Source organism: Hyla sarda, unplaced genomic scaffold (assembly GCF_029499605.1).
Source record: "Hyla sarda isolate aHylSar1 unplaced genomic scaffold, aHylSar1.hap1 scaffold_740, whole genome shotgun sequence".
Classification (NCBI taxonomy): domain Eukaryota; kingdom Metazoa; phylum Chordata; class Amphibia; order Anura; family Hylidae; genus Hyla; species Hyla sarda.
Window position 1 is genome coordinate 151,668 of NW_026610763.1, and position 22,619 is coordinate 174,286.

General features: G+C 45.6%; 9 non-coding genes and 1 pseudogene across 9 annotated transcripts; all 10 read right to left on the minus strand.

Moving 5' to 3' along the window:
• Positions 1–1,313: 1,313 nt before the first annotated feature.
• Positions 1,314–1,504, minus strand: LOC130345059 (U2 spliceosomal RNA). The gene has a single exon (XR_008883839.1). It is a non-coding gene; the product is annotated as a U2 spliceosomal RNA (small nuclear RNA).
• A 2,060-nt stretch (positions 1,505–3,564) lies between these two features.
• On the minus strand, positions 3,565–3,756 carry LOC130344999 (U2 spliceosomal RNA). Its single transcript, XR_008883787.1, has one exon. It is a non-coding gene; the product is annotated as a U2 spliceosomal RNA (small nuclear RNA).
• A 2,089-nt stretch (positions 3,757–5,845) lies between these two features.
• On the minus strand, positions 5,846–6,036 carry LOC130345061 (U2 spliceosomal RNA). Its single transcript, XR_008883840.1, has one exon. It is a non-coding gene; the product is annotated as a U2 spliceosomal RNA (small nuclear RNA).
• Positions 6,037–8,123: 2,087 nt separating this feature from the next.
• Positions 8,124–8,314, minus strand: LOC130345062 (U2 spliceosomal RNA). Its single transcript, XR_008883841.1, has one exon. It is a non-coding gene; the product is annotated as a U2 spliceosomal RNA (small nuclear RNA).
• A 2,091-nt stretch (positions 8,315–10,405) lies between these two features.
• On the minus strand, positions 10,406–10,596 carry LOC130344988 (U2 spliceosomal RNA). The gene has a single exon (XR_008883777.1). It is a non-coding gene; the product is annotated as a U2 spliceosomal RNA (small nuclear RNA).
• A 2,096-nt stretch (positions 10,597–12,692) lies between these two features.
• LOC130344989 (U2 spliceosomal RNA) lies at positions 12,693–12,883 on the minus strand. Its single transcript, XR_008883778.1, has one exon. It is a non-coding gene; the product is annotated as a U2 spliceosomal RNA (small nuclear RNA).
• Positions 12,884–14,975: 2,092 nt separating this feature from the next.
• LOC130344990 (U2 spliceosomal RNA) lies at positions 14,976–15,166 on the minus strand. Its single transcript, XR_008883779.1, has one exon. It is a non-coding gene; the product is annotated as a U2 spliceosomal RNA (small nuclear RNA).
• Positions 15,167–17,248: 2,082 nt separating this feature from the next.
• On the minus strand, positions 17,249–17,433 carry LOC130345007 (U2 spliceosomal RNA). Its single transcript, XR_008883793.1, has one exon. It is a non-coding gene; the product is annotated as a U2 spliceosomal RNA (small nuclear RNA).
• Positions 17,434–18,880: 1,447 nt separating this feature from the next.
• Positions 18,881–19,010, minus strand: LOC130345008 (U2 spliceosomal RNA; annotated as a pseudogene).
• Positions 19,011–21,101: 2,091 nt separating this feature from the next.
• Positions 21,102–21,286, minus strand: LOC130345000 (U2 spliceosomal RNA). The gene has a single exon (XR_008883788.1). It is a non-coding gene; the product is annotated as a U2 spliceosomal RNA (small nuclear RNA).
• Between the last annotated feature and the right edge of the window lie 1,333 nt (positions 21,287–22,619).

A 22,619-nucleotide genomic window follows, 5' to 3' on the forward strand; every position in this document is an offset into this window, starting at 1 on the left:
CACAGTGCTAAGGCTCCTGGGCCTGGACACAGCAGCGGCTGCAATATCTCAACGGAGAATACGTTTATATATATGTGTGTGTGTGCGCGTATATATATATATATATATATATATATATATATATATATATATATTTCTCCGCCGAAATCACTTTTAAACCCATTTCCACCTTTTTTTCCCTTCTCTTCCTCTTACTTTTTTTTCACGTTTTTTTACGTTTTTCTCCTTTTCGCCTCTTTTCTGGGCGTATTATTCTTCTTTTTCTTCTTTTTTTTCGTCTAATGCATACCCCGTCAGTGCAGCAATGCTTATTCAATACCGCCAGCAGATGGAGACACTGGGGGATAATTTTCTAAGGATTTATACTGATTTTTCCTGTCTGAATTTGTCGCACAGAAAGTTGCAGGCCAAATATGTGTGACATTTCTGCGACTTTAGCTTCTAGAGCATTTTTACAACATTATACATAGGTGCTGAATACATAAAAAGCGACTGTTCAGCGACAGACAAGTCGCATCGGCTGAAAGTAGGCCAGAATGTCAGTCCATGTTGGAGCAGGTTTAGATACAGTCTAAAGTATAGATCTCAAAGTCTGTGCACAGAATTTAGCAAGGGCCTCGCACCTTCTGATGCATCAGGTAGGTGCACAATAGCATAGCCTAACCCTCTGTACTTTGGTCTATATTGATGCGGGACATAGACAGCCAGCTGATGACCAATCCATTAGTGCAATGGATGGCTGGAAGCATTTGTCTTTGCCTTTGCAATACCACAGAAGCAATGCATGGTCAATGTACAGCAATGACACACCTGTGTGAACAGCCAGGAGACCCCCCCCCCCCCCCCCCCCATGTTATGTTACATAGTTACATAGTTAGTACGGTCGAAAAAAGACATATGTCCATCAAGTTCAACCAGGGAATTAAGGGGTAGGGGTGTGGCGCGATATTGGGGAAGGGATGAGATTTTATATTTCTTCATAAGCATTAATCTTATTTTGTCAATTAGGAACATTCAGCACCCACCCGCTATCAAGGCAGCTGCCTATCATGTCATGCCCTACCTGCACAGGTGTGCTGGCTACTCAAATGATCCAATTAAGGAGGCCATTTAGTCAGCAGCAGCAGAAGTCCTGTGCCTGGACGCTCCAACAGCGGCCAGACACAAGCAGAAGCAGAAGCAGCAGAAGCAGCAGCAGCACCACCTTTTGTTTTTTGGCTGCAGCAGCAGCAAGGCCCACAGGGCTGGCTAGCTGGCTAGCCAGCAAGCAGGTAGCAATGAAAGTAGGAATCTTTCTTTTTAACCCTGTAAGGGGGTGGTGCACTGTACCCGAAGATACTGCCATATCGGGTCAATGCATAGGGCGACGGAAGCAAGCTTCGAAATCGGCCCCCGTTCTCAAAAATCCATTTAATATATGGTCCCCAGATAGGGGACGTATCAGATATTAAACTGATAAGAACAGATACTACACTTGATCTTAGCCAAAAGGCCGAGAAGCGATAACCGTGAAAGGGGCGGGCCCAACAAGGTGCCCTTCATGGGCACTATCACTGCTTGCTGTCAGGGAGGCTGCCAAACAATTTTCCATGCACACTCTGGGCTGGGGGGCAGTCAACCACCAGTACACACAGCAGAACCTAAACCCATACCATTATTGCTAAGCAGCAAGACAGGGGCCCATTGCACTCCCACAGGGCCTTTTTAAATGCAATCCATTACCCGGATTTGCCAGGAACCCTTCTTACTCCTCCTACTTGCATGTGACACTGGGCTTAGGATCTGCATAGGAAACACACACACAAGCACACACCTACCTTTGTTGCCTGCAGATGCCTCCTTGGCTGTCCCCAAACGGTATCAAACCAACACCCACGGGAAGCTGTAAGCATAGAGGACATGCCTGCACCCTATTGGACTTACCTGTGTGGGTTAAACCCGGGTTATTTGACAACCTATGGCGGTGATGGTTCTGCTCAGGCAGAGCAGTGCTGATGCTCCTCATAAAGCTGTCGCTGCTGTGAAGGTTCTAGGTGACATCACAAATCCCTATGGTTACATACACAACAAAGCTGGGTTGTTGTTGTTTACACTCTGCAAGGCCTGTGGAAGTGAGTGACATCATAGCACTGTAGTTCTGAGGGTTCTAGATGGATGCAACAATCTCCTGTTGCTTCTATGAAGGCCATAATAGACGACATCACCAAACAGCTCCATAGTCACATACACAGCAAAGGAGAGATGTTGTTTACACCTAGTGATGTCAGTGGTATTGAGTGACATCACAGCACAGTGCTAAGGCTCCTGGGCCTGGACACAGCAGCGGCTGCAATATCTCAACGGAGAATACGTTTATATATATGTGTGTGTGTGCGCGTATATATATATATATATATTTCTCCGCCGAAATCACTTTTAAGCCCATTTCCACCTTTTTTTCCCTTCTCTTCCTCTTACTTTTTTTTCACGTTTTTTTACGTTTTTCTCCTTTTCGCCTCTTTTCTGGGCGTATTATTCTTCTTTTTCTTCTTTTTTTTTCGTCTAATGCATACCCCATCAGTGCAGCAATGCTTATTCAATACCGCCAGCAGATGGAGACACTGGGGGATAATTTTCTAAGGATTTATACTGATTTTTCCTGTCTGGATTTGTCGCACAGAAAGTTGCAGGCCAAATATGTGTGACATTTCTGCGACTTTAGCTTCTAGAGCATTTTTACAACATTATACATAGGTGCTGAATACATAAAAAGCGACTGTTCAGCGACAGACAAGTCGCATCGGCTGAAAGTAGGCCAGAATGTCAGTCCATGTTGGAGCAGGTTTAGATACAGTCTAAAGTATAGATCTCAAAGTCTGTGCACAGAATTTAGCAAGGGCCTCGCACCTTCTGATGCATCAGGTAGGTGCACAATAGCATAGCCTAACCCTCTGTACTTTGGTCTATATTGATGCGGGACATAGACAGCCAGCTGATGACCAATCCATTAGTGCAATGGATGGCTGGAAGCATTTGTCTTTGCCTTTGCAATACCACAGAAGCAATGCATGGTCAATGTACAGCAATGACACACCTGTGTGAACAGCCAGGAGACCCCCCCCCCCCCCCCCCCGTTATGTTACATAGTTACATAGTTAGTACGGTCGAAAAAAGACATATGTCCATCAAGTTCAACCAGGGAATTAAGGGGTAGGGGTGTGGCGCGATATTGGGGAAGGGATGAGATTTTATATTTCTTCATAAGCATTAATCTTATTTTGTCAATTAGGAACATTCAGCACCCACCCGCTATCAAGGCAGCTGCCTATCATGTCATGCCCTACCTGCACAGGTGTGCTGGCTACTCAAATGATCCAATTAAGGAGGCCATTTAGTCAGCAGCAGCAGAAGTCCTGTGCCTGGACGCTCCAACAGCGGCCAGACACAAGCAGAAGCAGAAGCAGCAGAAGCAGCACCTTTTGTTTTTTGGCTGCAGCAGCAGCAAGGCCCACAGGGCTGGCTAGCTGGCTAGCCAGCAAGCAGGTAGCAATGAAAGTAGGAATCTTTCTTTTTAACCCTGTAAGGGGGTGGTGCACTGTACCCGAAGATACTGCCATATCGGGTCAATGCATATGGCGACGGAAGCAAGCTTCGAAATCGGCCCCCGTTCTCAAAAATCCATTTAATATATGGTCCCCCAGATAGGGGACGTATCAGATATTAAACTGATAAGAACAGATACTACACTTGATCTTAGCCAAAAGGCCGAGAAGCGATAACCGTGAAAGGGGCGGGCCCAACAAGGTGCCCTTCATGGGCACTATCACTGCTTGCTGTCAGGGAGGCTGCCAGACAATTTTCCATGCACACTCTGGGCTGGGGGGCAGTCAACCACCAGTACACACAGCAGAACCTAAACCCATACCATTATTGCTAAGCAGCAAGACAGGGGCCCATTGCACTCCCACGGGGCCTTTTTAAATGCAATCCATAACCCGGATTTGCCAGGAACCCTTCTTACTCCTCCTACTTGCATGTGACACTGGGCTTAGGATCTGCATAGGAAACACACACACAAGCACACACCTACCTTTGTTGCCTGCAGATGCCTCCTTGGCTGTCCCCAAACGGTATCAAACCAACACCCACGGGAAGCTGTAAGCATAGAGGACATGCCTGCACCCCATTGGACTTACCTGTGTGGGTTAAACCCGGGTTATTTGACAACCTATGGCGGTGATGGTTCTGCTCAGGCAGAGCAGTGCTGATGCTCCTCATAAAGCTGTCGCTGCTGTGAAGGTTCTAGGTGACATCACAAATCCCTATGGTTACATACACAACAAAGCTGGGTTGTTGTTGTTTACACTCTGCAAGGCCTGTGGAAGTGAGTGACATCATAGCACTGTAGTTCTGAGGGTTCTAGATGGATGCAACAATCTCCTGTTGCTTCTATGAAGGCCATAATAGACGACATCACCAAACAGCTCCATAGTCACATACACAGCAAAGGAGAGATGTTGTTTACACCTAGTGATGTCAGTGGTATTGAGTGACATCACAGCACAGTGCTAAGGCTCCTGGGCCTGGACACAGCAGCGGCTGCAATATCTCAACGGAGAATACGTTTATATATATGTGTGTGTGTGCGCGTATATATATATATATATATATATATATATATATATATATATATATTTCTCCGCCGAAATCACTTTTAAACCCATTTCCACCTTTTTTTCCCTTCTCTTCCTCTTACTTTTTTTTCACGTTTTTTTACGTTTTTCTCCTTTTCGCCTCTTTTCTGGGCGTATTATTCTTCTTTTTCTTCTTTTTCTTCGTCTAATGCATACCCCATCAGTGCAGCAATGCTTATTCAATACCGCCAGCAGATGGAGACACTGGGGGATAATTTTCTAAGGATTTATACTGATTTTTCCTGTCTGAATTTGTCGCACAGAAAGTTGCAGGCCAAATATGTGTGACATTTCTGCGACTTTAGCTTCTAGAGCATTTTTACAACATTATACATAGGTGCTGAATACATAAAAAGCGACTGTTCAGCGACAGACAAGTCGCATCGGCTGAAAGTAGGCCAGAATGTCAGTCCATGTTGGAGCAGGTTTAGATACAGTCTAAAGTATAGATCTCAAAGTCTGTGCACAGAATTTAGCAAGGGCCTCGCACCTTCTGATGCATCAGGTAGGTGCACAATAGCATAGCCTAACCCTCTGTACTTTGGTCTATATTGATGCGGGACATAGACAGCCAGCTGATGACCAATCCATTAGTGCAATGGATGGCTGGAAGCATTTGTCTTTGCCTTTGCAATACCACAGAAGCAATGCATGGTCAATGTACAGCAATGACACACCTGTGTGAACAGCCAGGAGACCCCCCCCCCCCATGTTATGTTACATAGTTACATAGTTAGTACGGTCGAAAAAAGACATATGTCCATCAAGTTCAACCAGGGAATTAAGGGGTAGGGGTGTGGCGCGATATTGGGGAAGGGATGAGATTTTATATTTCTTCATAAGCATTAATCTTATTTTGTCAATTAGGAACATTCAGCACCCACCCGCTATCAAGGCAGCTGCCTATCATGTCATGCCCTACCTGCACAGGTGTGCTGGCTACTCAAATGATCCAATTAAGGAGGCCATTTAGTCAGCAGCAGCAGAAGTCCTGTGCCTGGACGCTCCAACAGCGGCCAGACACAAGCAGAAGCAGAAGCAGCAGAAGCAGCAGCAGCACCACCTTTTGTTTTTTGGCTGCAGCAGCAGCAAGGCCCACAGGGCTGGCTAGCTGGCTAGCCAGCAAGCAGGTAGCAATGAAAGTAGGAATCTTTCTTTTTAACCCTGTAAGGGGGTGGTGCACTGTACCCGAAGATACTGCCATATCGGGTCAATGCATAGGGCGACGGAAGCAAGCTTCGAAATCGGCCCCCGTTCTCAAAAATCCATTTAATATATGGTCCCCAGATAGGGGACGTATCAGATATTAAACTGATAAGAACAGATACTACACTTGATCTTAGCCAAAAGGCCGAGAAGCGATAACCGTGAAAGGGGCGGGCCCAACAAGGTGCCCTTCATGGGCACTATCACTGCTTGCTGTCAGGGAGGCTGCCAGACAATTTTCCATGCACACTCTGGGCTGGGGGGCAGTCAACCACCAGTACACACAGCAGAACCTAAACCCATACCATTATTGCTAAGCAGCAAGACAGGGGCCCATTGCACTCCCACGGGGCCTTTTTAAATGCAATCCATAACCCGGATTTGCCAGGAACCCTTCTTACTCCTCCTACTTGCATGTGACACTGGGCTTAGGATCTGCATAGGAAACACACACACAAGCACACACCTACCTTTGTTGCCTGCAGATGCCTCCTTGGCTGTCCCCAAACGGTATCAAACCAACACCCACGGGAAGCTGTAAGCATAGAGGACATGCCTGCACCCCATTGGACTTACCTGTGTGGGTTAAACCCGGGTTATTTGACAACCTATGGCGGTGATGGTTCTGCTCAGGCAGAGCAGTGCTGATGCTCCTCATAAAGCTGTCGCTGCTGTGAAGGTTCTAGGTGACATCACAAATCCCTATGGTTACATACACAACAAAGCTGGGTTGTTGTTGTTTACACTCTGCAAGGCCTGTGGAAGTGAGTGACATCATAGCACTGTAGTTCTGAGGGTTCTAGATGGATTCAACAATCTCCTGTTGCTTCTATGAAGGCCATAATAGACGACATCACCAAACAGCTCCATAGTCACATACACAGCAAAGGAGAGATGTTGTTTACACCTAGTGATGTCAGTGGTATTGAGTGACATCACAGCACAGTGCTAAGGCTCCTGGGCCTGGACACAGCAGCGGCTGCAATATCTCAACGGAGAATACGTTTATATATATGTGTGTGTGTGCGCGTATATATATATATATATATATATATATATATATATATATATTTCTCCGCCGAAATCACTTTTAAACCCATTTCCACCTTTTTTTCCCTTCTCTTCCTCTTACTTTTTTTTCACGTTTTTTTACGTTTTTCTCCTTTTCGCCTCTTTTCTGGGCGTATTATTCTTCTTTTTCTTCTTTTTTTTCGTCTAATGCATACCCCATCAGTGCAGCAATGCTTATTCAATACCGCCAGCAGATGGAGACACTGGGGGATAATTTTCTAAGGATTTATACTGATTTTTCCTGTCTGAATTTGTCGCACAGAAAGTTGCAGGCCAAATATGTGTGACATTTCTGCGACTTTAGCTTCTAGAGCATTTTTACAACATTATACATAGGTGCTGAATACATAAAAAGCGACTGTTCAGCGACAGACAAGTCGCATCGGCTGAAAGTAGGCCAGAATGTCAGTCCATGTTGGAGCAGGTTTAGATACAGTCTAAAGTATAGATCTCAAAGTCTGTGCACAGAATTTAGCAAGGGCCTCGCACCTTCTGATGCATCAGGTAGGTGCACAATAGCATAGCCTAACCCTCTGTACTTTGGTCTATATTGATGCGGGACATAGACAGCCAGCTGATGACCAATCCATTAGTGCAATGGATGGCTGGAAGCATTTGTCTTTGCCTTTGCAATACCACAGAAGCAATGCATGGTCAATGTACAGCAATGACACACCTGTGTGAACAGCCAGGAGCCTCCCCCCCCCCCCATGTTATGTTACATAGTTACATAGTTAGTACGGTCGAAAAAAGACATATGTCCATCAAGTTCAACCAGGGAATTAAGGGGTAGGGGTGTGGCGCGATATTGGGGAAGGGATGAGATTTTATATTTCTTCATAAGCATTAATCTTATTTTGTCAATTAGGAACATTCAGCACCCACCCGCTATCAAGGCAGCTGCCTATCATGTCATGCCCTACCTGCACAGGTGTGCTGGCTACTCAAATGATCCAATTAAGGAGGCCATTTAGTCAGCAGCAGCAGAAGTCCTGTGCCTGGACGCTCCAACAGCGGCCAGACACAAGCAGAAGCAGAAGCAGCAGAAGCAGCAGCAGCACCACCTTTTGTTTTTTGGCTGCAGCAGCAGCAAGGCCCACAGGGCTGGCTAGCTGGCTAGCCAGCAAGTAGGTAGCAATGAAAGTAGGAATCTTTCTTTTTAACCCTGTAAGGGGGTGGTGCACTGTACCCGAAGATACTGCCATATCGGGTCAATGCATAGGGCGACGGAAGCAAGCTTCGAAATCGGCCCCCGTTCTCAAAAATCCATTTAATATATGGTCCCCAGATAGGGGACGTATCAGATATTAAACTGATAAGAACAGATACTACACTTGATCTTAGCCAAAAGGCCGAGAAGCGATAACCGTGAAAGGGGCGGGCCCAACAAGGTGCCCTTCATGGGCACTATCACTGCTTGCTGTCAGGGAGGCTGCCAGACAATTTTCCATGCACACTCTGGGCTGGGGGGCAGTCAACCACCAGTACACACAGCAGAACCTAAACCCATACCATTATTGCTAAGCAGCAAGACAGGGGCCCATTGCACTCCCACGGGGCCTTTTTAAATGCAATCCATAACCCGGATTTGCCAGGAACCCTTCTTACTCCTCCTACTTGCATGTGACACTGGGCTTAGGATCTGCATAGGAAACACACACACAAGCACACACCTACCTTTGTTGCCTGCAGATGCCTCCTTGGCTGTCCCCAAACGGTATCAAACCAACACCCACGGGAAGCTGTAAGCATAGAGGACATGCCTGCACCCCATTGGACTTACCTGTGTGGGTTAAACCCGGGTTATTTGACAACCTATGGCGGTGATGGTTCTGCTCAGGCAGAGCAGTGCTGATGCTCCTCATAAAGCTGTCGCTGCTGTGAAGGTTCTAGGTGACATCACAAATCCCTATGGTTACATACACAACAAAGCTGGGTTGTTGTTGTTTACACTCTGCAAGGCCTGTGGAAGTGAGTGACATCATAGCACTGTAGTTCTGAGGGTTCTAGATGGATGCAACAATCTCCTGTTGCTTCTATGAAGGCCATAATAGACGACATCACCAAACAGCTCCATAGTCACATACACAGCAAAGGAGAGATGTTGTTTACACCTAGTGATGTCAGTGGTATTGAGTGACATCACAGCACAGTGCTAAGGCTCCTGGGCCTGGACACAGCAGCGGCTGCAATATCTCAACGGAGAATACGTTTATATATATGTGTGTGTGTGCGCGTATATATATATATATATATATATATATATATATATATATATATTTCTCCGCCGAAATCACTTTTAAACCCATTTCCACCTTTTTTTCCCTTCTCTTCCTCTTACTTTTTTTTCACGTTTTTTTACGTTTTTCTCCTTTTCGCCTCTTTTCTGGGCGTATTATTCTTCTTTTTCTTCTTTTTTTTCGTCTAATGCATACCCCATCAGTGCAGCAATGCTTATTCAATACCGCCAGCAGATGGAGACACTGGGGGATAATTTTCTAAGGATTTATACTGATTTTTCCTGTCTGAATTTGTCGCACAGAAAGTTGCAGGCCAAATATGTGTGACATTTCTGCGACTTTAGCTTCTAGAGCATTTTTACAACATTATACATAGGTGCTGAATACATAAAAAGCGACTGTTCAGCGACAGACAAGTCGCATCGGCTGAAAGTAGGCCAGAATGTCAGTCCATGTTGGAGCAGGTTTAGATACAGTCTAAAGTATAGATCTCAAAGTCTGTGCACAGAATTTAGCAAGGGCCTCGCACCTTCTGATGCATCAGGTAGGTGCACAATAGCATAGCCTAACCCTCTGTACTTTGGTCTATATTGATGCGGGACATAGACAGCCAGCTGATGACCAATCCATTAGTGCAATGGATGGCTGGAAGCATTTGTCTTTGCCTTTGCAATACCACAGAAGCAATGCATGGTCAATGTACAGCAATGACACACCTGTGTGAACAGCCAGGAGACCCCCCCCCCCCCCCCATGTTATGTTACATAGTTACATAGTTAGTACGGTCGAAAAAAGACATATGTCCATCAAGTTCAACCAGGGAATTAAGGGGTAGGGGTGTGGCGCGATATTGGGGAAGGGATGAGATTTTATATTTCTTCATAAGCATTAATCTTATTTTGTCAATTAGGAACATTCAGCACCCACCCGCTATCAAGGCAGCTGCCTATCATGTCATGCCCTACCTGCACAGGTGTGCTGGCTACTCAAATGATCCAATTAAGGAGGCCATTTAGTCAGCAGCAGCAGAAGTCCTGTGCCTGGACGCTCCAACAGCGGCCAGACACAAGCAGAAGCAGAAGCAGCAGAAGCAGCAGCAGCACCACCTTTTGTTTTTTGGCTGCAGCAGCAGCAAGGCCCACAGGGCTGGCTAGCTGGCTAGCCAGCAAGCAGGTAGCAATGAAAGTAGGAATCTTTCTTTTTAACCCTGTAAGGGGGTGGTGCACTGTACCCGAAGATACTGCCATATCGGGTCAATGCATAGGGCGACGGAAGCAAGCTTCGAAATCGGCCCCCGTTCTCAAAAATCCATTTAATATATGGTCCCCAGATAGGGGACGTATCAGATATTAAACTGATAAGAACAGATACTACACTTGATCTTAGCCAAAAGGCCGAGAAGCGATAACCGTGAAAGGGGCGGGCCCAACAAGGTGCCCTTCATGGGCACTATCACTGCTTGCTGTCAGGGAGGCTGCCAGACAATTTTCCATGCACACTCTGGGCTGGGGGGCAGTCAACCACCAGTACACACAGCAGAACCTAAACCCATACCATTATTGCTAAGCAGCAAGACAGGGGCCCATTGCACTCCCACGGGGCCTTTTTAAATGCAATCCATAACCCGGATTTGCCAGGAGCCCTTCTTACTCCTCCTACTTGCATGTGACACTGGGCTTAGGATCTGCATAGGAAACACACACACAAGCACACACCTACCTTTGTTGCCTGCAGATGCCTCCTTGGCTGTCCCCAAACGGTATCAAACCAACACCCACGGGAAGCTGTAAGCATAGAGGACATGCCTGCACCCCATTGGACTTACCTGTGTGGGTTAAACCCGGGTTATTTGACAACCTATGGCGGTGATGGTTCTGCTCAGGCAGAGCAGTGCTGATGCTCCTCATAAAGCTGTCGCTGCTGTGAAGGTTCTAGGTGACATCACAAATCCCTATGGTTACATACACAACAAAGCTGGGTTGTTGTTGTTTACACTCTGCAAGGCCTGTGGAAGTGAGTGACATTATAGCACTGTAGTTCTGAGGGTTCTAGATGGATGCAACAATCTCCTGTTGCTTCTATGAAGGCCATAATAGACGACATCACCAAACAGCTCCATAGTCACATACACAGCAAAGGAGAGATGTTGTTTACACCTAGTGATGTCAGTGGTATTGAGTGACATCACAGCACAGTGCTAAGGCTCCTGGGCCTGGACACAGCAGCGGCTGCAATATCTCAACGGAGAATACGTTTATATATATGTGTGTGTGTGCGCGTATATATATATATATATATATATATATATATATATATATATATATATATTTCTCCGCCGAAATCACTTTTAAACCCATTTCCACCTTTTTTTCCCTTCTCTTCCTCTTACTTTTTTTTCACGTTTTTTTACGTTTTTCTCCTTTTCGCCTCTTTTCTGGGCGTATTATTCTTCTTTTTCTTCTTTTTTTTCGTCTAATGCATACCCCATCAGTGCAGCAATGCTTATTCAATACCGCCAGCAGATGGAGACACTGGGGGATAATTTTCTAAGGATTTATACTGATTTTTCCTGTCTGAATTTGTCGCACAGAAAGTTGCAGGCCAAATATGTGTGACATTTCATGCGACTTTAGCTTCTAGAGCATTTTTACAACATTATACATAGGTGCTGAATACATAAAAAGCGACTGTTCAGCGACAGACAAGTCGCATCGGCTGAAAGTAGGCCAGAATGTCAGTCCATGTTGGAGCAGGTTTAGATACAGTCTAAAGTATAGATCTCAAAGTCTGTGCACAGAATTTAGCAAGGGCCTCGCACCTTCTGATGCATCAGGTAGGTGCACAATAGCATAGCCTAACCCTCTGTACTTTGGTCTATATTGATGCGGGACATAGACAACCAGCTGATGACCAATCCATTAGTGCAATGGATGGCTGGAAGCATTTGTCTTTGCCTTTGCAATACCACAGAAGCAATGCATGGTCAATGTACAGCAATGACACACCTGTGTGAACAGCCAGGAGACCCCCCCCCCCCCCATGTTATGTTACATAGTTACATAGTTAGTACGGTCGAAAAAAGACATATGTCCATCAAGTTCAACCAGGGAATTAAGGGGTAGGGGTGTGGCGCGATATTGGGGAAGGGATGAGATTTTATATTTCTTCATAAGCATTAATCTTATTTTGTCAATTAGGAACATTCAGCACCCACCCGCTATCAAGGCAGCTGCCTATCATGTCATGCCCTACCTGCACAGGTGTGCTGGCTACTCAAATGATCCAATTAAGGAGGCCATTTAGTCAGCAGCAGCAGAAGTCCTGTGCCTGGACGCTCCAACAGCGGCCAGACACAAGCAGAAGCAGAAGCAGCAGAAGCAGCAGCAGCACCACCTTTTGTTTTTTGGCTGCAGCAGCAGCAAGGCCCACAGGGCTGGCTAGCTGGCTAGCCAGCAAGCAGGTAGCAATGAAAGTAGGAATCTTTCTTTTTAACCCTGTAAGGGGGTGGTGCACTGTACCCGAAGATACTGCCATATCGGGTCAATGCATAGGGCGACGGAAGCAAGCTTCGAAATCGGCCCCCGTTCTCAAAAATCCATTTAATATATGGTCCCCAGATAGGGGACGTATCAGATATTAAACTGATAAGAACAGATACTACACTTGATCTTAGCCAAAAGGCCGAGAAGCGATAACCGTGAAAGGGGCGGGCCCAACAAGGTGCCCTTCATGGGCACTATCACTGCTTGCTGTCAGGGAGGCTGCCAGACAATTTTCCATGCACACTCTGGGCTGGGGGGCAGTCAACCACCAGTACACACAGCAGAACCTAAACCCATACCATTATTGCTAAGCAGCAAGACAGGGGCCCATTGCACTCCCACGGGGCCTTTTTAAATGCAATCCATAACCCGGATTTGCCAGGAACCCTTCTTACTCCTCCTACTTGCATGTGACACTGGGCTTAGGATCTGCATAGGAAACACACACACAAGCACACACCTACCTTTGTTGCCTGCAGATGCCTCCTTGGCTGTCCCCAAACGGTATCAAACCAACACCCACGGGAAGCTGTAAGCATAGAGGACATGCCTGCACCCCATTGGACTTACCTGTGTGGGTTAAACCCGGGTTATTTGACAACCTATGGCGGTGATGGTTCTGCTCAGGCAGAGCAGTGCTGATGCTCCTCATAAAGCTGTCGCTGCTGTGAAGGTTCTAGGTGACATCACAAATCCCTATGGTTACATACACAACAAAGCTGGGTTGTTGTTGTTTACACTCTGCAAGGCCTGTGGAAGTGAGTGACATCATAGCACTGTAGTTCTGAGGGTTCTAGATGGATGCAACAATCTCCTGTTGCTTCTATGAAGGCCATAATAGACGACATCACCAAACAGCTCCATAGTCACATACACAGCAAAGGAGAGATGTTGTTTACACCTAGTGATGTCAGTGGTATTGAGTGACATCACAGCACAGTGCTAAGGCTCCTGGGCCTGGACACAGCAGCGGCTGCAATATCTCAACGGAGAATACGTTTATATATATGTGTGTGTGTGCGCGTATATATATATATATATATATATATATATATATATATATATATATTTCTCCGCCGAAATCACTTTTAAACCCATTTCCACCTTTTTTTCCCTTCTCTTCCTCTTACTTTTTTTTTCACGTTTTTTTACGTTTTTCTCCTTTTCGCCTCTTTTCTGGGCGTATTATTCTTCTTTTTCTTCTTTTTTTTCGTCTAATGCATACCCCATCAGTGCAGCAATGCTTATTCAATACCGCCAGCAGATGGAGACACTGGGGGATAATTTTCTAAGGATTTATACTGATTTTTCCTGTCTGAATTTGTCGCACAGAAAGTTGCAGGCCAAATATGTGTGACATTTCTGCGACTTTAGCTTCTAGAGCATTTTTACAACATTATACATAGGTGCTGAATACATAAAAAGCGACTGTTCAGCGACAGACAAGTCGCATCGGCTGAAAGTAGGCCAGAATGTCAGTCCATGTTGGAGCAGGTTTAGATACAGTCTAAAGTATAGATCTCAAAGTCTGTGCACAGAATTTAGCAAGGGCCTCGCACCTTCTGATGCATCAGGTAGGTGCACAATAGCATAGCCTAACCCTCTGTACTTTGGTCTATATTGATGCGGGACATAGACAACCAGCTGATGACCAATCCATTAGTGCAATGGATGGCTGGAAGCATTTGTCTTTGCCCTTGCAATACCACAGAAGCAATGCATGGTCAATGTACAGCAATGACACACCTGTGTGAACAGCCAGGAGACCCCCCCCCCCCCATGTTATGTTACATAGTTACATAGTTAGTACGGTCGAAAAAAAGACATATGTCCATCAAGTTCAACCAGGGAATTAAGGGGTAGGGGTGTGGCGCGATATTGGGGAAGGGATGAGATTTTATATTTCTTCATAAGCATTAATCTTATTTTGTCAATTAGGAACATTCAGCACCCACCCGCTATCAAGGCAGCTGCCTATCATGTCATGCCCTACCTGCACAGGTGTGCTGGCTACTCAAATGATCCAATTAAGGAGGCCATTTAGTCAGCAGCAGCAGAAGTCCTGTGCCTGGACGCTCCAACAGCGGCCAGACACAAGCAGAAGCAGAAGCAGCAGAAGCAGCAGCAGCACCACCTTTTGTTTTTTGGCTGCAGCAGCAGCAAGGCCCACAGGGCTGGCTAGCTGGCTAGCCAGCAAGCAGGTAGCAATGAAAGTAGGAATCTTTCTTTTTAACCCTGTAAGGGGGTGGTGCACTGTACCCGAAGATACTGCCATATCGGGTCAATGCATAGGGCGACGGAAGCAAGCTTCGAAATCGGCCCCCGTTCTCAAAAATCCATTTAATATATGGTCCCCAGATAGGGGACGTATCAGATATTAAACTGATAAGAACAGATACTACACTTGATCTTAGCCAAAAGGCCGAGAAGCGATAACCGTGAAAGGGGCGGGCCCAACAAGGTGCCCTTCATGGGCACTATCACTGCTTGCTGTCAGGGAGGCTGCCAGACAATTTTCCATGCACACTCTGGGCTGGGGGGCAGTCAACCACCAGTACACACAGCAGAACCTAAACCCATACCATTATTGCTAAGCAGCAAGACAGGGGCCCATTGCACTCCCACGGGGCCTTTTTAAATGCAATCCATAACCCGGATTTGCCAGGAACCCTTCTTACTCCTCCTACTTGCATGTGACACTGGGCTTAGGATCTGCATAGGAAACACACACACAAGCACACACCTACCTTTGTTGCCTGCAGATGCCTCCTTGGCTGTCCCCAAACGGTATCAAACCAACACCCACGGGAAGCTGTAAGCATAGAGGACATGCCTGCACCCCATTGGACTTACCTGTGTGGGTTAAACCCGGGTTATTTGACAACCTATGGCGGTGATGGTTCTGCTCAGGCAGAGCAGTGCTGATGCTCCTCATAAAGCTGTCGCTGCTGTGAAGGTTCTAGGTGACATCACAAATCCCTATGGTTACATACACAACAAAGCTGGGTTGTTGTTGTTTACACTCTGCAAGGCCTGTGGAAGTGAGTGACATCATAGCACTGTAGTTCTGAGGGTTCTAGATGGATGCAACAATCTCCTGTTGCTTCTATGAAGGCCATAATAGACGACATCACCAAACAGCTCCATAGTCACATACACAGCAAAGGAGAGATGTTGTTTACACCTAGTGATGTCAGTGGTATTGAGTGACATCACAGCACAGTGCTAAGGCTCCTGGGCCTGGACACAGCAGCGGCTGCAATATCTCAACGGAGAATACGTTTATATATATGTGTGTGTGTGCGCGTATATATATATATATATATATATATATATATATATTTCTCCGCCGAAATCACTTTTAAACCCATTTCCACCTTTTTTTCCCTTCTCTTCCTCTTACTTTTTTTTTCACGTTTTTTTACGTTTTTCTCCTTTTCGCCTCTTTTCTGGGCGTATTATTCTTCTTTTTCTTCTTTTTTTTCGTCTAATGCATACCCCATCAGTGCAGCAATGCTTATTCAATACCGCCAGCAGATGGAGACACTGGGGGATAATTTTCTAAGGATTTATACTGATTTTTCCTGTCTGAATTTGTCGCACAGAAAGTTGCAGGCCAAATATGTGTGACATTTCTGCGACTTTAGCTTCTAGAGCATTTTTACAACATTATACATAGGTGCTGAATACATAAAAAGCGACTGTTCAGCGACAGACAAGTCGCATCGGCTGAAAGTAGGCCAGAATGTCAGTCCATGTTGGAGCAGGTTTAGATACAGTCTAAAGTATAGATCTCAAAGTCTGTGCACAGAATTTAGCAAGGGCCTCGCACCTTCTGATGCATCAGGTAGGTGCACAATAGCATAGCCTAACCCTCTGTACTTTGGTCTATATTGATGCGGGACATAGACAACCAGCTGATGACCAATCCATTAGTGCAATGGATGGCTGGAAGCATTTGTCTTTGCCCTTGCAATACCACAGAAGCAATGCATGGTCAATGTACAGCAATGACACACCTGTGTGAACAGCCAGGAGACCCCCCCCCCCCCATGTTATGTTACATAGTTACATAGTTAGTACGGTCGAAAAAAAGACATATGTCCATCAAGTTCAACCAGGGAATTAAGGGGTAGGGGTGTGGCGCGATATTGGGGAAGGGATGAGATTTTATATTTCTTCATAAGCATTAATCTTATTTTGTCAATTAGGAACATTCAGCACCCACCCGCTATCAAGGCAGCTGCCTATCATGTCATGCCCTACCTGCACAGGTGTGCTGGCTACTCAAATGATCCAATTAAGGAGGCCATTTAGTCAGCAGCAGCAGAAGTCCTGTGCCTGGACGCTCCAACAGCGGCCAGACACAAGCAGAAGCAGAAGCAGCAGAAGCAGCAGCAGCACCACCTTTTGTTTTTTGGCTGCAGCAGCAGCAAGGCCCACAGGGCTGGCTAGCTGGCTAGCCAGCAAGCAGGTAGCAATGAAAGTAGGAATCTTTCTTTTTAACCCTGTAAGGGGGTGGTGCACTGTACCCGAAGATACTGCCATATCGGGTCAATGCATAGGGCGACGGAAGCAAGCTTCGAAATCGGCCCCCGTTCTCAAAAATCCATTTAATATATGGTCCCCAGATAGGGGACGTATCAGATATTAAACTGATAAGAACAGATTTTTTTTTTTAGTTAACCCTCAGAACTCCATCAGAGCTCTAAGATCTTATTTGAGCTTGATTTTTTGTTCATCATCAGGAAAACCCGTTTTTCTTTATTTCTTTATCTCTTTTTTTTTTTTTTTTTAAACAATAAAAGAAACCATATTTAAAACATAAAAAAATTATCAAACCAAAACTAACCATACTATAATTCTATAATTTCTTAAAGAAAAATTACCCAAATGTCATTCCTCTTCTCCATGCAAAGACCATCAAGAAGTCTAAGAAACCACAAGTTATAGATCCACTCAGCATCTCACTTTTGGCTGGAATCGCCAGCCACGCTGGAACCTTGTATGTTTCCACAAATCTATCTATATCTGCGTGAAAGGAACAATAGACTTTATCCCTTGCTTCATTGACTTTGATTCCCAATCTTTCTTTCAGATTTCCCAAATCCTCGTCAAAGGCTTTTTTCTCTTTTTTTTGACACACTCTTGAAGACAACATCAAGAGAGCCTCCATACTCTACCGGTACATATTCTTCTTCATTTTCTTTCCTTTTCTTCTCCTCCATCACTTTCCTGGTTGGAGTTTCCTCCTCTTCAGGTTCTTCCCTCACATCAGTTTCCTCCTCCCTACTTCGTTTCATAACCTCCTTTTTCTTCTTCTTCTTCTTAGGACACATTACTGCCAGGTGTCCCTCATTACCACATAGATGACACTTTTTCTTCACCTTACATGCTTCTGGCTCATGGCCTTCTTCTTGGCATTTATAGCACCAAACAATATCACAAAAATCTTTCCTATGGCCATACCTTTTACACTTTCGACAAAAGTCGTCCATGCCTGAAAAGAACAGGTCACCATTTACTGGGCCAATCTTAAAACGCCCTGGGGGATAAATTAGCTTTCCATCAGGTGTTTTCTGAAACTTCACTTGAAATTTCCACTTTGTCGTCCAAAGTCCATATTGATTATAGATCTTGCCTTTTGGCTTCACCTCCTCACAGAATCTAGAAAGGAACAGAACAATCTCTTCTTCTGTGATATACGGACTGTACATCCTCACAGTTATAAGTCTTTCCCGAGTCGGGAAATGGGGAGTAATCTCTACCCCTCCCAACTTAGGGTGCGACTTCCACAGCAATGCTTTATTGCAGAACACACCATAGTCCTCCTCCGAAACCAGAACCACATCATAGACTCCACTTCTTGGAAATTCCAGCATCGATAATATCTGGTCCTTCCTCAGCTCAAAAAGCTGGAACAAAATCTCCTCCACCACGAAGAATAAACCTCTCTCCTTCTTTCCAGCATCCAAAAGAGTAATTCGGACTCCATTTCGTAGTCTGGCGTAGCTAGGTACACCTCCAGCAGGCTCTTCTTTCTTGCCAGCCTCCTCCATCGCAGAAAAAACACCTCCCCTACTGCAGGCAGGTAGGTAGTGATCGCTCCTCGTTGCCCGGGGACTAAGCCGCAACCCTGATGTCAGCAAGGGGGTTTAGTCCCACCATATAGATGGGACGATCCCCCAGGGAAAAGGAGCGGGTACCCCGGGCACCTTCCAGCCAGATCAAGCAAACAGATACTACACTTGATCTTAGCCAAAAGGCCGAGAAGCGATAACCGTGAAAGGGGCGGGCCCAACAAGGTGCCCTTCATGGGCACTATCACTGCTTGCTGTCAGGGAGGCTGCCAGACAATTTTCCATGCACACTCTGGGCTGGGGGGCAGTCAACCACCAGTACACACAGCAGAACCTAAACCCATACCATTATTGCTAAGCAGCAAGACAGGGGCCCATTGCACTCCCACGGGGCCTTTTTAAATGCAATCCATAACCCGGATTTGCCAGGAACCCTTCTTACTCCTCCTACTTGCATGTGACACTGGGCTTAGGATCTGCATAGGAAACACACACACAAGCACACACCTACCTTTGTTGCCTGCAGATGCCTCCTTGGCTGTCCCCAAACGGTATCAAACCAACACCCACGGGAAGCTGTAAGCATAGAGGACATGCCTGCACCCCATTGGACTTACCTGTGTGGGTTAAACCCGGGTTATTTGACAACCTATGGCGGTGATGGTTCTGCTCAGGCAGAGCAGTGCTGATGCTCCTCATAAAGCTGTCGCTGCTGTGAAGGTTCTAGGTGACATCACAAATCCCTATGGTTACATACACAACAAAGCTGGGTTGTTGTTGTTTACACTCTGCAAGGCCTGTGGAAGTGAGTGACATCATAGCACTGTAGTTCTGAGGGTTCTAGATGGATGCAACAATCTCCTGTTGCTTCTATGAAGGCCATAATAGACGACATCACCAAACAGCTCCATAGTCACATACACAGCAAAGGAGAGATGTTGTTTACACCTAGTGATGTCAGTGGTATTGAGTGACATCACAGCACAGTGCTAAGGCTCCTGGGCCTGGACACAGCAGCGGCTGCAATATCTCAACGGAGAATACGTTTATATATATGTGTGTGTGTGCGCGTATATATATATATATATATATATATATATATATATATATATATATTTCTCCGCCGAAATCACTTTTAAACCCATTTCCACCTTTTTTTCCCTTCTCTTCCTCTTACTTTTTTTTCACGTTTTTTTACGTTTTTCTCCTTTTCGCCTCTTTTCTGGGCGTATTATTCTTCTTTTTCTTCTTTTTTTTCGTCTAATGCATACCCCATCAGTGCAGCAATGCTTATTCAATACCGCCAGCAGATGGAGACACTGGGGGATAATTTTCTAAGGATTTATACTGATTTTTCCTGTCTGAATTTGTCGCACAGAAAGTTGCAGGCCAAATATGTGTGACATTTCTGCGACTTTAGCTTCTAGAGCATTTTTACAACATTATACATAGGTGCTGAATACATAAAAAGCGACTGTTCAGCGACAGACAAGTCGCATCGGCTGAAAGTAGGCCAGAATGTCAGTCCATGTTGGAGCAGGTTTAGATACAGTCTAAAGTATAGATCTCAAAGTCTGTGCACAGAATTTAGCAAGGGCCTCGCACCTTCTGATGCATCAGGTAGGTGCACAATAGCATAGCCTAACCCTCTGTACTTTGGTCTATATTGATGCGGGACATAGACAACCAGCTGATGACCAATCCATTAGTGCAATGGATGGCTGGAAGCATTTGTCTTTGCCCTTGCAATACCACAGAAGCAATGCATGGTCAATGTACAGCAATGACACACCTGTGTGAACAGCCAGGAGACCCCCCCCCCCCCATGTTATGTTACATAGTTACATAGTTAGTACGGTCGAAAAAAAGACATATGTCCATCAAGTTCAACCAGGGAATTAAGGGGTAGGGGTGTGGCGCGATATTGGGGAAGGGATGAGATTTTATATTTCTTCATAAGCATTAATCTTATTTTGTCAATTAGGAACATTCAGCACCCACCCGCTATCAAGGCAGCTGCCTATCATGTCATGCCCTACCTGCACAGGTGTGCTGGCTACTCAAATGATCCAATTAAGGAGGCCATTTAGTCAGCAGCAGCAGAAGTCCTGTGCCTGGACGCTCCAACAGCGGCCAGACACAAGCAGAAGCAGAAGCAGCAGAAGCAGCAGCAGCACCACCTTTTGTTTTTTGGCTGCAGCAGCAGCAAGGCCCACAGGGCTGGCTAGCTGGCTAGCCAGCAAGCAGGTAGCAATGAAAGTAGGAATCTTTCTTTTTAACCCTGTAAGGGGGTGGTGCACTGTACCCGAAGATACTGCCATATCGGGTCAATGCATAGGGCGACGGAAGCAAGCTTCGAAATCGGCTCTCAAAAATCCATTTAATATATGGTCCCCAGATAGGGGACGTATCAGATATTAAACTGATAAGAACAGATACTACACTTGATCTTAGCCAAAAGGCCGAGAAGCGATAACCGTGAAAGGGGCGGGCCCAACAAGGTGCCCTTCATGGGCACTATCACTGCTTGCTGTCAGGGAGGCTGCCAGACAATTTTCCATGCACACTCTGGGCTGGGGGGCAGTCAACCACCAGTACACACAGCAGAACCTAAACCCATACCATTATTGCTAAGCAGCAAGACAGGGGCCCATTGCACTCCCACGGGGCCTTTTTAAATGCAATCCATAACCCGGATTTGCCAGGAACCCTTCTTACTCCTCCTACTTGCATGTGACACTGGGCTTAGGATCTGCATAGGAAACACACACACAAGCACACACCTACCTTTGTTGCCTGCAGATGCCTCCTTGGCTGTCCCCAAACGGTATCAAACCAACACCCACGGGAAGCTGTAAGCATAGAGGACATGCCTGCACCCCATTGGACTTACCTGTGTGGGTTAAACCCGGGTTATTTGACAACCTATGGCGGTGATGGTTCTGCTCAGGCAGAGCAGTGCTGATGCTCCTCATAAAGCTGTCGCTGCTGTGAAGGTTCTAGGTGACATCACAAATCCCTATGGTTACATACACAACAAAGCTGGGTTGTTGTTGTTTACACTCTGCAAGGCCTGTGGAAGTGAGTGACATCATAGCACTGTAGTTCTGAGGGTTCTAGATGGATGCAACAATCTCCTGTTGCTTCTATGAAGGCCATAATAGACGACATCACCAAACAGCTCCATAGTCACATACACAGCAAAGGAGAGATGTTGTTTACACCTAGTGATGTCAGTGGTATTGAGTGACATCACAGCACAGTGCTAAGGCTCCTGGGCCTGGACACAGCAGCGGCTGCAATATCTCAACGGAGAATACGTTTATATATATGTGTGTGTGTGCGCGTATATATATATATATATATATATATATATATATATATATTTCTCCGCCGAAATCACTTTTAAACCCATTTCCACCTTTTTTTCCCTTCTCTTCCTCTTACTTTTTTTTCACGTTTTTTTACGTTTTTCTCCTTTTCGCCTCTTTTCTGGGCGTATTATTCTTCTTTTTCTTCTTTTTTTTCGTCTAATGCATACCCCATCAGTGCAGCAATGCTTATTCAATACCGCCAGCAGATGGAGACACTGGGGGATAATTTTCTAAGGATTTATACTGATTTTTCCTGTCTGAATTTGTCGCACAGAAAGTTGCAGGCCAAATATGTGTGACATTTCTGCGACTTTAGCTTCTAGAGCATTTTTACAACATTATACATAGGTGCTGAATACATAAAAAGCGACTGTTCAGCGACAGACAAGTCGCATCGGCTGAAAGTAGGCCAGAATGTCAGTCCATGTTGGAG